Source organism: Theropithecus gelada, chromosome 4, assembly GCF_003255815.1.
Source record: "Theropithecus gelada isolate Dixy chromosome 4, Tgel_1.0, whole genome shotgun sequence".
NCBI classification, from domain to species: domain Eukaryota; kingdom Metazoa; phylum Chordata; class Mammalia; order Primates; family Cercopithecidae; genus Theropithecus; species Theropithecus gelada.
This window is the reverse complement of record NC_037671.1, coordinates 111,745,088-111,758,313: the sequence shown is the minus strand read 5'-3', so window position 1 is coordinate 111,758,313 and position 13,226 is coordinate 111,745,088. Positions and strand designations below refer to the sequence as shown.

At 41.1% G+C, this 13,226-nt stretch overlaps 1 protein-coding gene across 2 annotated transcripts in view; it reads right to left on the bottom strand.

Moving 5' to 3' along the window:
• The window catches only part of IPCEF1 (interaction protein for cytohesin exchange factors 1), a 202,401-nt gene extending 189,754 nt beyond the window's left edge, over positions 1-12,647 (bottom strand). Inside the window, exon 1 of one of the 2 annotated variants that reach the window (XM_025383396.1) lies at positions 12,550-12,647. The gene's annotated coding sequence lies outside the window, so the exon portion shown is untranslated. The remainder of the gene's footprint in view (positions 1-12,549) is intronic. The other variant, XM_025383395.1, reaches the window with a different exon arrangement.
• Between the last annotated feature and the right edge of the window lie 579 nt (positions 12,648-13,226).

The following is a 13,226-nucleotide window of genomic DNA, read 5'->3' as shown; positions in this document are numbered from 1 at the left end:
CTTATCTCTTGCCTATTAAATTCTCCGCTTCTTAAAACCACTCCACATGTGTCCGTGTCGTTTTATCTAATTCACATAAGTCAAGATCCCTGGTGTTCGTCCCCTCAGTGGAGACATATCATGACGACGTCACTGTCCTTTCGTGTCCTGTTTTTGTGCTTTTCTTCCGTCTGTATATCCAGTAAATCATTACCACCAAAGATACTTCCATTCTGTTTTTCAACTGAAAAATCTCATTCAAACACATTATCTCATAGAGGCCCAATGACTTTGGGGCATGTAAAGATAGGAGGCTCCCCGTTTCACAAATGGAGAAACTAAGACATGAAGAAAACCACCCCATGTTCACAGGTTTAGCACCTGGCAGCATAAAGATCTTCCCTCCAGGGTCCAGGATTCTTCCCGGTATAGGAGTGACCAATATGCTGAAGCACGAATACCAAGTACCATTACAGATGGCGCCCGGGGAGGGCTCTGAGCCTAGATTTTCCTACTGACTTTCATGGTCATCTGTCTTCTCCCCCCACCTGAAACTTTCCCTTTATTTCTTTTTATTTATTTTTTTTTTTTGAGACGGAGTCTTGCTCGGTAGCCCGGGCTGGAGTGCAATGGCCGGATCTCAGCTCACTGCAAGCTCCGCCTCCCGGGTTTACGCCATTCTCCTGCCTCAGCCTCCCAAGTAGCTGGGACTACAGGCGCCCGCCACCTCGCCCGGCTAGTTTTTTGTATTTTTAGTAGAGACGGGGTTTCACGGTGTTAGCCAGGATGGTCTCGATCTTCTGACCTCGTGATCCGCCCGTCTCGGCCTCCCAAAGTGCTGGGATTACAGGCTTGAGCCACCGCGCCCAGCCCTCCCTTTATTTCTGAACAGAACGGAGGTTGTTACTCAACTTTTTTCTCCACCGTTACAGGCTCCTGGATCACACACTCTCTAACTTTTAGCATACTTTTTCTCTACACTGTTCACCATGACAATCACACGTCACTTGGGTCTTTTTTGTTGTTGTTGTTCTTTTTTGAGACAGGGTTTCACTCTGTCACCCAGGCTGGCACGCAGTGGTGCAATCTCCTCTTCCTGGTTTCAAGCGATCCTCCTGCATGCCATCACACCCAGCTAATTTTAATACTTTTTGTAGAGACAGGGTTTCACCATGTTGCCCAGGCTGGTCTCAAACTCCTGACCTCAGGTGATCCACCCGCCTTGGCCTCCCAAAGTGCGGGGATAAGAGGTGTGAGCCACCGCACCCGGTCGGTTCTTTTATTTACTGTTTCGTGTGTGTGTTTTGTTGTCACTGTAAATTAGTAAGATATTTGTAGTAACTATTCTTTTCTAATATTTATTTTATATTCTTCACAATGCCTAATACAGAGAAAATTTTACACAAATATTTGCTGAATTGGGATGAATGTCTCAGGGGACTGAACAGAAATTCTAGGCTTAAGACATTATCTTTCTTACAGTCTGATAACTCAAAAATTTTGCATGCATGATGACTCTGACAAGCTTAAAATCACATGGAGATCAGAGCCCTACTAGTCTCCAGGACCACGAAACACCAAAATAAAATTGCAAAAAAAATGCAAGCCAATTGAGAATAATCCACTTTCCAAAAGAGAGCTGCTGCCACCTGCTATGACACCTCCCAAAACATGCCTCAACCACTTTTTGTTCTTTCATTAACTTCTGCTTTCTTTTGTTTTACATGACTGCTCACCATTTTTTGGTTGAAAACGTGTTAGATTTGTCAATTCTTCAGTATTTACTAATTCTGAATATCTGAGCTTTCCTATGGGCAGTTATCATGAAGAAAGAAATCTCTTCATCTATCCATTCAAAAACTTTGGTTACTGTACCCCATATGGTAAATCTTTATATCTAAAATATACAATGTGTTAGGAATATGATTTTAATATACTAAAATACACTTTTATCTCTTTTTTTGTAAATACACACTTCTTTTGTGAGATGGGGTCTCACTCTGTCACCCAGGTTGGAGTGTAGTGGTGCCAAGCAATGCTCCCGATTCAGCCTCCCAAGTAGCTGAAACCACAGGCACATGCCACCACACCTGGCTAATTTTTTGTATACTTTTTGGTAGAGACAGGGTTCCACCATGTTTCCCAGGCTCGTTTCAAACTCCTGAGCTCATGCCCTCTGCCCACCTCAGTGTCCCAAAGTGCTGGGATTACAGGTGTGAGCCACTGCACCTGGCCTCACATGTACATTTTTAAAAAGCAAAAACATTGAAAATTTTACATCAAAATGTTAACTATAATTATTTCAAGGTTATTGGATCATGAAAAGTATTTATCTTCTCCTTGCTTATCTGTGTCATTGGCAATAAAATGCATTCTACGTGAACTAAGGAAAAATAATTATTTTTAAAAATTTAAGCTCTAGTTATCAAGAAAGTTGATAACACATTTTACTATGAGGTTGAATTCAAAGTGTTTGCCTAAAGAGATTATTTCTTCCCTCCTTTTTTCTAATTTAGCATATGCTAATCTTTTCCTTTATTCAAGAACTTTTTCTAGTTGTATAATAATTAGAAAGAATGGATGGACTATCTGTATTAGTCCATTCTCATCCTGCTCTGAAGAAATACCTGAGACTCGATAATTTATAAGGGAAAGATGTTTAATTGACTCACAGTTTCGCATGGCCAGGGAGGCCTCAAGGAACTTACAATCATGGTGGAAGGGGAAGCAAACATGTCCTTCTTCACGTGGCGGCATGAGAGAGAAGTGCAGAGCAAAGCAGGGGAAATCCTCTTATAAAACCATCAGATCTCGTGAGAACTCACTATCATGAGAACGACATGAGGAACTGCCCCCATGGTCTAATCACCTCCCACAAGTTCCCTCCCCCAACACATGGGGATTACAATTCGGATTACAGTTTAAGATAAGATTTGGGTGGTCAGACTGTATCCCTATCCAAGCACATCCTCTCAAAATTCTGCCTTCCTATGTTTTAATCTCTGTTTTCCTCCCCTTTTCAATCTAAATTATTAGAAAAAATGCTCCATCACCCTCAACCCCAACTCTCCTCAGCTTTGATCTGGAAGTGTCTTTGGGAATGAGATTTTCCTCAAGGTTCAGGCAGATCTGGGCTGAGCACTCCTAAAATCATTATTCACCCAAACAAGCTTGCTCTGGCCTCACTGGGGTTGGATTACACACATTCTCAGCTCCAGGAATGGAGACAAAGGTGGGCAAGCACAAAACAACCTTATCCAAAAATAAGAACTTATGTAGCATCCTTTTCCTTATATTATAGTACATTCCCTCAGGGCGGCTATATACTGGACTCTCAGGTCAAACACGCCTAGGCTCAAATTCTGACCCCAGAGTCAAACTATTGGGGTTGGAACCCTGACTGTACTATTTCTGGGTGACCTCAAGCCAGGTTTGAAGTTCTCTGAACCTGTGTTTTCTCATCAGAAAAAGGGAACTAATAATAACAGCACTTCCTAGAACTATTTGATTTAAAAAATTAGATAATGAATGTAAAGCCTTTAACACGGTCCCTTGCAGACAGCAAAAGGACAGTATATGTTACCTCCATGTGCCACACAGTCAGTGAGGCTGGGGAAGGCCTGCATGGCCTGTTGAAGGAGCTGCAATTATTAGGTTGGTGCAAAAGTAGTTGCAGGTTTTGCCATTAAAAACTACTTTTCACCAACCTATAGAAAGAAGGAGTCCTCTTGGACTCTATTTTCTGCCTTCCTCTAAGGCTCACATCAGTGACTTCTACTGCCCAGAAAGTTCCAGGCATTGCCTAGAATGTTTCATGGGCCAGGAGCATCCATCCATTGGCAAAAGGCCACCTCTACAATGATAAGAAACGTGAGCTTGTGGGGAGTAGACAGTGGTTTGGTGCTCAATGCTTGAAGTCCATTGAGATTGACAGAGGGATCGCTTGCTAAATTGCTCCCAATGCACGGAACACAAAGAGGATGCAATGCAAGGTGGAAATTACTACACCCCATGTCTAGGACCCTGTGACTACAGCTAATGCCAACTTGAAAGCAAAGTCGCTTCAAGGCAATCTGGAGTCGCTGAGCCTTCATTACTCAGCTTACTTACTGTGTTTTGGTGACTTGGTGTCTCTCTCCCCGTGCTGGCTCCTCAGCTCGGAATATCTGGGACTCCAGCGTTCCTCTCAAGGCAACTAATTTGTACATAACTTTGGAATGTTTGTGAGTGTTCACAAGATAAAACTAAATAGTACTCAAGTGCCTGGCTCAAACCTTGTTTGAGAGTCCCTCCCTCAAGTCCCCATTACCTACGCAAAAGCTGCTCTAGTTGATTAATCAAGTTGAAAATCCAAGTGCAGAAAACGCAGGTAACTGTGTTCCAGAGTAAAATCCAGCTCTAGCTGGAAAACTGTGACCGTATTTGACCAAGGGAGTTCAAGTTCAGACACTTCTCTTTGATAGACTGGCTATAACTGAGTCTAACCAAGAGACAATACTAATTCACACGATTCCAGGGGAATTTCAAAGGTGATCTTGTCCATTTAATTGTAATGAAATACCTGGCACATTATGTGGAAAATATTAGGTACTCAATAAGTATTTGGTGAATGCTGAATATTCATAAGTGGGTCCTTATCATATTATATGGTTAGTATTCACAACTACTAGTAAGAACAACTCTTTGACTATGTTTTATCAGGATGGAAAAAGAGGTTGGTATTTGTGACTTAACGAGGAACCAGAAAATAAGGTCTTTAACATCATTTGCTTCAGGCTTTTAATTGGTGGAAAGAACAAAGTTGTTACAAATGACTTGCACTTCCAGTGAATAAATGCAATGTTCCTGCTGCAATCATTTAATCTGCTAGAATAGCAGAATCTTCAAACATGTTCAATAAATTGTTGAGATTATATAGATTCTCATCAGTCCATAAAACTATTACAGATTTACCCAATAGTGTGCTGTAGTCTGAGCTATTCAAACAGAATAATCATAAACAAGTAGCCTAAAACATATGGTTTTCATGTTTATAGCTGTTTGCTCAGTTTTTCAAATAATTAAAGATTTTCTCCTTAAAACATAACTTTGTGTAAGTACAGCTTATCTTTGGATAAACTGTGACACTTTACACAGAATTATATTCTATAGGAGTGAATAATGTTAAATTAAGATTCCTGGAAAGTGTTTTGGTTGGTTTCATCTTTTTTCCTTTCTCAGAGGTTTGTATTATTCTATCTTATTATTATTATTATTATTGATACAGGGTCATTGTCTGTCACCCTGGAAGGAATGCAGTGGTACGGTCATCGCTCATTGCAACCTCAGTATCCCGGGCTCAAGTGATCCTCCTGCCTCCATCTCCTGAGTAGCTGAGACTACAGGCATGCTCTCCCACATTTAGCTAATTTTTGTTTTGTTTTGTTTTTAGTAGAGACGAGGTCTTGCTACATGTTGCTTGGGCTGATCTCAAACTCCTGAGCTCAAGTGATCTTTCCACCTCAGCCTCCCAAAGTGGTGGGTCGAATTCCTGATTTCAAGTGATTCTCACGCCTCAGCCTCCCAAAGCGCTGGGATTACAGGCGTGAGCCACTGTGCCTGGCCTATTTTCCTGTTTCAGAGTAAGGTTCAGCCTCTTTTAATATATGTACATTTGCTTATAAGTAGTTATATGTTCTGTTCCTCTCTGGCATTAGAGATCAGTGAATAAAACTCCTAGGAATGCAGTGTCCTTCACAATAGTCAGGAAAAAAAGAACTTCTACCCTGTCCAAATTTGAAAAAAGTCTATCTAGTCATAGGTTTCTATTGCATGTTTAGAAAAAGATTATACAATTAAGAGGAAGAGAAAAAAGATATTTTCAGTTTTGCACAGGTTAAATGAATTAGCTTCCTATAATGATATTTACCTGTTAAAAGAATGTTGTTCTGCTAGGGATAATCATGTAATAGGAATCAGGGCAATTCCAATTCTGCTGAAAAGGGGATTTAAGAGATTCTTATGTCACAGAGAAACTCAAGAACATGCTGGAAATCCTGGCTATTTATGCTGTCATTAAAGTACTGATGCAGGTACCAGCCTAAGTTTATGGATCAAAGTGATCAACAATTACAGATGAACCACTAAAATGATATAACATCCATTTATTGAGAAGTTTCCACTTGCTATACACTTAGATTGCAGCCTTAGATTTTACATTTGGATCAAAGTTCCATCACATTGCATCATTTTCAGAATATTTGAACTTTTCTTTCAATAGAAACTGAGGTAAGTAAATATCCCCCCAAATAGACACTAATGTTCCATATCTAACAAGTAACCAAATTGTCATGATAATCTGGGATCACTATCTAGACTCCATTTATGAAAGGAAGTCGTTTTATAGATTTCACAATAGCCTGATTTTCATTTTGTAAATGTGTCTCATTGTTGAGTGTCTTTATTTACTCCCATTCAGTGATGAAGTGACTCTACTGTTTGAGGCCCAATGCCACGAGTTAACTTCATGGAAATGAGTCATGTTCAATTTGGCCCCTAGAAGTGCTTGCCAGCAACACAGATGGGTTTATTACTAGCACTAAAATTACCTTCATTCTTTACCTCCTGTATTAGCTTCCAAGAAGGGTTCCATTGGTTTATAATATTTTTGTTTTCTTCTAAGTATATACATTTACTTTCATTTGGCCCATATACCAAAGCAATTGGTTAGTTTTTTTATTTTTTCAGAGACAGAGTCTCACTCTGTTGCCCAGGCTGTACAGCCGTGGCATGATCATAGCTCACTGCAGCTTCAAACTCCTATGCTCAAGGGATCCTTCTGCCTCAGCCTCCTGAGCAGCTGGGATTACAGGCCCACACATCATCATACCTGGCCACATTTCTTATTTTTGTAGAGATGGGATCTTGCTTTATTGCCCAGTCTGGTCTTCAGCTCCTAGCCTCAAGTGATCCTCCCACCTCGGCTTCCTGAAGTGCTAGGATTACAGGCATCAACCACCACACCTGGCCTGGTTTGGTATTTTTATCTCAGCTTTTATAGATGAGAAAACTCAAGCGTGGAGAAGTTAAATGTTTGCTTATAGCACAAAACTATTATATACCACAGGCAGGACACTCAAGTCTCCTAACCTTTTGATCTGTGGTGTTCCCACTAAAAAAAATTGAGCCTAATAGAAGGTCCCATCAATATGGGTCCAACAATACTCAAAATGGAAACTGGATATTTTTAAATTAGATTGGGTACGGTTATGAGAGAGCAGCGTGAGGGATCCTTGTGGTGATGGAACAGTCACATATCTTGACTGTGGTTGTGAACTACCGAGGGATGGTTCTGAGGCCCCCGCAGTCCCCTTTTGTTCCCTGCTGGCTGGAAGCATTTCCTACACGGTACCACCTGGCTGCCTAAGAAGACAATCAGGGATGTGCAGTCATGCCAAGGCACAGACAGTTTCCTGGAAAAAAGAACAACTCCTTTCCACTACCTCCTCCCTAAGAAAGTAGAAAAGAATTTCACTTGGACAGTTTTAAAGTAGAGAGCAAATCTGCTCTGCTCACACTCGCCCTTGGTGTCAAATCATTATTTATGTAACAAAAACTTTAACATAAATGAAAACAATGTAATGTGTAGAATGGCAGTTAGGCCACAGGCTCAGAGACACAAAGATCTGGGTTTGAATCCCTCTCTCCTGCCTATTGTGGTGGTTTGAGGCAGAGGACTTTACCTCTCTAAGCTTCAATTTCATGGAGATAACGATAGTACTATTTCCCAGAACTGTTTTAAGAAGTGGCTGAAATAGCCTAAAAAGGAACGAGATCATGTCCTTCGCGGGGACACGGATGGAGCTTGAAGCCATTATCCTCAGCAAACTAACGCAGGAACAGGAAACCAGACACGGCAGTTCTCACTTACAAGTGGGAGCTGAACAATGAGAACACATGGACACAGGGAGGGGAACAGCACACACTGAGGCCTGTGGGGGCGGCGGGAGAGGGAGAGCTTCGGGAATAGCTGATGGATGCTGGGCTTAATACCTAGATGTTGGGTTGATTTATGCAGCAAATCACTGTGGCACACATTTACCTATGTAACAAGCCTGCATATCCTGCACATGTACACTGGAACTTAAAATAACAGTTGAAGAAAGAAAAAGAAATTGTAAATGTAAACGTAAACTAAAAGGTAAAAATAAAAGTGCAGATCACAGTGTCTAGAACCTACCAAGTGCTCAGTAATATCATTGGTTTTTATTGAGCACTCCACATATGAAATATTCAGAATATGCTGTAGACTCTGTTAGGAATCCTATCATGCTGCTATTTCTATTTCGATGCCTAGTGCATGCTGGGTTTTTGTTTCTTTGATTAATTCTTTCATTTCTAACTTGACTTAGTTTTCCTTGACGATCTGGTCATTCTTCATGCAGACTTGTTTTGAAAGACTCATCCACATTCTAGTAACTTTGGGCTGAGTTTAAGCTGGCCCACTTTTCACCTTTCAGCCCTTCTGTGTCAATCCCTGTGTCAGTCTAGGAGGCCTGTCTTTGCTCACATTTGTTCAGCCCTTTGCCTTTTTGTCTGCCAACTATCTCTCCTTTCTAAGGCAAAGAGTGATTCTAAGACAGAGACAGAAGATTCTTTTTCAATGCCTACAAGCCAAAATATTTTATTTTGCTTATGTCCCTGATAAGGGACTCCATGGTGACCTGCTGGCCCTGAGAGATGGCAGGGCCAAGATTCTAACAACAGGAATAATAATTCTTGACTCTACAAAATAATCTGTGACTCTACAAAAATGTTTTCATGACCTCTCCCTATGCGTACCAAGATGATAAAGATATGGCAACATTCCCTAAAAAATGAATTGCAATTATACTGGGAGATTTAAATTGAACTTAGCATTAGTAACTGACGAATTGACTATTGAATTTTTTAGGAAATCATCAAACTCAGGTTTAGACGCAGTTATAAATCATTCAGAGAAAATAACTCATTTTCAGGTCATTCTAGGAATTAATCAGACCAGCCAGCCCCAGGGGGACCATGTTTCCTTTTTCTCACTTCAGAGTTGACACATGATTCTGCACCAGGCTTACTGTCAAAGGGGATTCCCCTACAAAGACTAAATAACATAAATTTTAAGTGTCATTTCTTAGACTGCAATGAACCATGAACTTTAGCACACTATACCTAAAACATTGCTTTTGTTGTCCTGTTGGTGGAAGATTTAAGGAGGGTTAAATTTTTGTCCATTTCTTTTTTTTTTTTTTTTTTTTGAGATGAAGTCTCCCTCATTGACCAAGCTGGAGTGCAGCCGCATGATCTCGGCTCACTGCACCTCCTGGATTCAAGCGATTCCCATGCCTAACCTCTTGAGTAGCTGGGGTTACAGGCGCCCGCCACCATGCCCAGCTAATTTTTGTATTTTTAGTAGAAACAGGGTTTCGCCATGTTGGCCAGACTGGTTTTGAACTCCTGACCTCAGGTGATCTGCCTGCCTTGGCCTCCCAAGGTCCTGGGATGACAGGCATGAGCTACCGCACCGGGCTTATTTATTTTCTTTCAACATTTGTTTTATTTTCATATTACTAAAATAGTTCAGGTATGTTCCACTAATGAAAAATCTGGGAAAAAAATAGAGTACAAAGTACAAAGAAAGAAAAATCATGAGCTATAAGTCCACTGTTCATATATTAACATTTTAACACCTTTCACCCAAATCTTGCTTCTTTGCAGTATTTTTACATAGTTGAAAAAGTTATGTTCCTCCTTTTTGGACTTAGCATTACATCATGAGACTATTTCCATAAATATCATTTTATTGATGACATTTCTTTATATACCACCATGTGTTCAACCATTCTGATAACTAGGATTATAATATTTATTTTAAATTAATGATTCTTTTAAAAACTCACTTTCACTTTATAAAATTCAGAAAATGTACAAAGCATAAAGAAGAAAAGACAAATTAGTGATTAAAGTTTTAAGCGTGGCTGTGGCAACTTGAAGACTGATATTGATAACTGCCTTTTAACGCAATCACATTTTTAACCCTCATACAACAACCCAAAAAGTCAGTTATGTTATAGTCACCACTTAATAGGTTCAGAGGTCATAGAGCTGGTGGGTTCAGAGATACAGATTTTGAACAGATCCATCTGACCCCCAAACTGTGTTTTCTCTTGGCTAAATTACACTGACCTTCCCATAATTACCTCCACCATCACCTCTACCACCATCATCTCCAACCACCATCTCCACCATCTGTACTGTCACTTCTACCATCACTTCCTCAACCACCTCCACCATATCTACCATCACTTCTACCATCTATCACCTCCACCATCACCTCTAACCACCATCTCCACCACCACCTCAACCACCACCTCCACCATCTCCTCCACAACCACCTCCACCATCTCTACCATCACATCCACCATCACCTCTACCCCTCCAACCACCATTTCTACCACCTCCATTACCACCTCCACCATCGCCTCCACAACCACCTCTACCATCTCCACCGTCACTTCCACCATCACCTCCCCTGCCACCACCAATTCCACCACCACGCCCTTTATCTCCACCTCCACCTCTACCACCACGTATTGCCACCCCTTTCACTTTACTGACCTAGGGATTTTTCTGATCCCTGTTCTACACACCCTTTCTTTATACCTTCATATTCTCCTCTCCTGCTTCACTCTGACCTTTTCTAACCTTCACTTTTTAAAGTGCCTGAGTAACAGAGATAAAGCAATGGCTTTCCTACCACATTCATTTTATGAATTATCCCAGTTATTCATTCATTCAACAAATATTTACTGAGAGCAGGCACTGTTCTGAGCACTTGGGAGCACAAGTAACTCCTCCATTTGCAGGATTCTCTTTAAGGCTGAAAAGCTTATTTTTTAGGATTTTTCTTCACACACACACGCACACACACACACACCATTTGCCACATTGGACCTACTTGCAAATTGTTAACCTGTACTTCATTTATCAGCTCACACTGCAGAGCCTCCAAGCTGGATGGAAAGCAGAAGTGAGCTGTTGATTCAAAAGGATACACGAGTCAAAAGGAAAGTCTCAGGCAATAGTCATGAAGTAATTTCTTATCTCTTATTGCCACAGCAAACTACCGCAGGAAAGAACTTCCTATTTCCATACTCTGATGATGTATATTTGCTTAACACAGCTTGCCTGAAATAGTTCATACATGGACCCACTCCAGAAAAGACACTTGATTTATAAAAAGAGGAATGGAAGAAAATTAAAAGGTAAATTAAAGAATGAGTTCATCAACACATACACAAACTTACACCCTTTTCCTCCTCGCTTGCATGATGTGAGCAGAAAGAAATGCATGTTCTTTCTTTTTGTGTTTTCTTCTTTATTTTATTTTATTTTGAGATGGAGTCTTGCTCTGTCGCCCAGGTTGGAGTGCAGTGGTGCAATCTAGGCTCACTCTAACCTCCGCTTCCCAGGTTCAAGCAATGCTCCTGCCTCAGCCTCCCAAGTAGCTGGGATTACAGGTGCATGCTCCCATGACCAGCTGATTTTTGTATTTTTAGTAAAGACGGGGTTTCACCATGTTGGCCAGGCTGGTCTCGAACTCCTGACCTCAGGATCAACCTGCCTTGGGCTCCCAAAGTACTGGGACTACAAGTGTGAGCCACCACACCTGGCCTTCTATTTCTATTTTCTTTTATTTTCCTTTTTTTTTTTTTTCCTGTAGAGATGAGGTCTCATTACATTGCCCCCAGGCTGGTCTCAAACTCCTGACCTCAAGTGATCCTCTCGCCATGGTCACCCAAAGTACTGGGATTACAGGCATCAGCCATCGTGCTCAGCCCTCCGTTTCTATTTTCTACATAAAATAAATAACTAGATAGAAATTAGACTATCAAGGATAGCACTAGGAACACATAGGCCACTCAAGACTAATAAAGTCCACTGCCGTAGTCAAAGATGCTTCAGTGGGTTATGATTCTGCCTCCTATAATTAAATTCTTTCACATACACCCCAGCAAAGAAAAATCAGGTGCCCCAGACACCCTTACTAAAAGCCTCTGAACCAACAATACCTAGCTGTCATTTTCATACCAGAGATATTGTGTCAAGCCCAAGACCTTTATGAAAGAGTAAAATGCCCCCCAGCTGCCTCCATGCAAAGGAAGCTCCCCCACAAAGAACACACTTTCTCGAAAGAGGGTGGCCCCAGAGCGCTTCCCACAATGAACTCCTCAGGACCCAAACACACGCAGAAAAGTGCTTTTCTAAATCAAACCTGTGGTCTGCAGTCTAAACACCTATCAAGACAACACCCATTTAAGAAACACAAAAGCACGGTGAGTATACAACTCTCTCCTCTTTCAAAGCTTTCACAGAATTAGAGAATCTTTAGCACCTGGCTTCCCAGATTACAGAGAGCTTAGTGAGTATCATATCCCCAAAGCCACATTTCCTACCTCACTACTCTAAGGAGAGTTCTAGGTATCCATTGCTTTGCCATCTTGATCTGTCAAGCAATTACCTCTCACACATCAGCCAAGGAGTGACGTTACTTACATGCAATACAAAGAGAGTAAATCCAAGAGTAGTCTCTTTATTTCTGGATTCTGAAGCCTCATAGTACTCTGAGGCCAAGCTTGAGGATTCTACTCAAAGCAGCCTTAGCTCTGGAGGCTCAGTCAACCCAGAACTAACATTCAAAGCTGATCAGAGAGTAAAGTTCTTTCGAAAGAAGAGGAAGTGTCATCTCCACTTCCTCAATCCTATTGCTCTTCCTTCTCATTGTTATCAAACTCTTCCTGGATGCCCATATCCAGGACAAAGTACATGTAAGGCAAGCACACCCCATCTGCCTGACTTCATTGATCACTAAGCACTGCCCCCAGTGTATTCATTTGCTGAGCACATTGGCGAAATAGTTCATGGTTCTGCTTTCCTGTTTTGGAGGCAAGAATGTTCATTTACAGGGTATGGAGGGTAAGATGATCTGCAGAGTCATTCTCAGCATTTTTGGGTGAAATGCCACTTCAACCCCTTAGGTTCAATCTTCTTTCAGATTTCCCTCTTTCCTCCTTTCCTAATCATTCCTAATGCTCTCATAAACAGAGGGTACACACACATTTGTAAAAAGTATTTTAAGAGAAAAATAAGTCTTAGCCTGCCATCTTTTGCAGTACACATAGTAGAGTCTCTAACTTCAAAACTTTTCATTCCCACACTGGAAAAGGAAAATG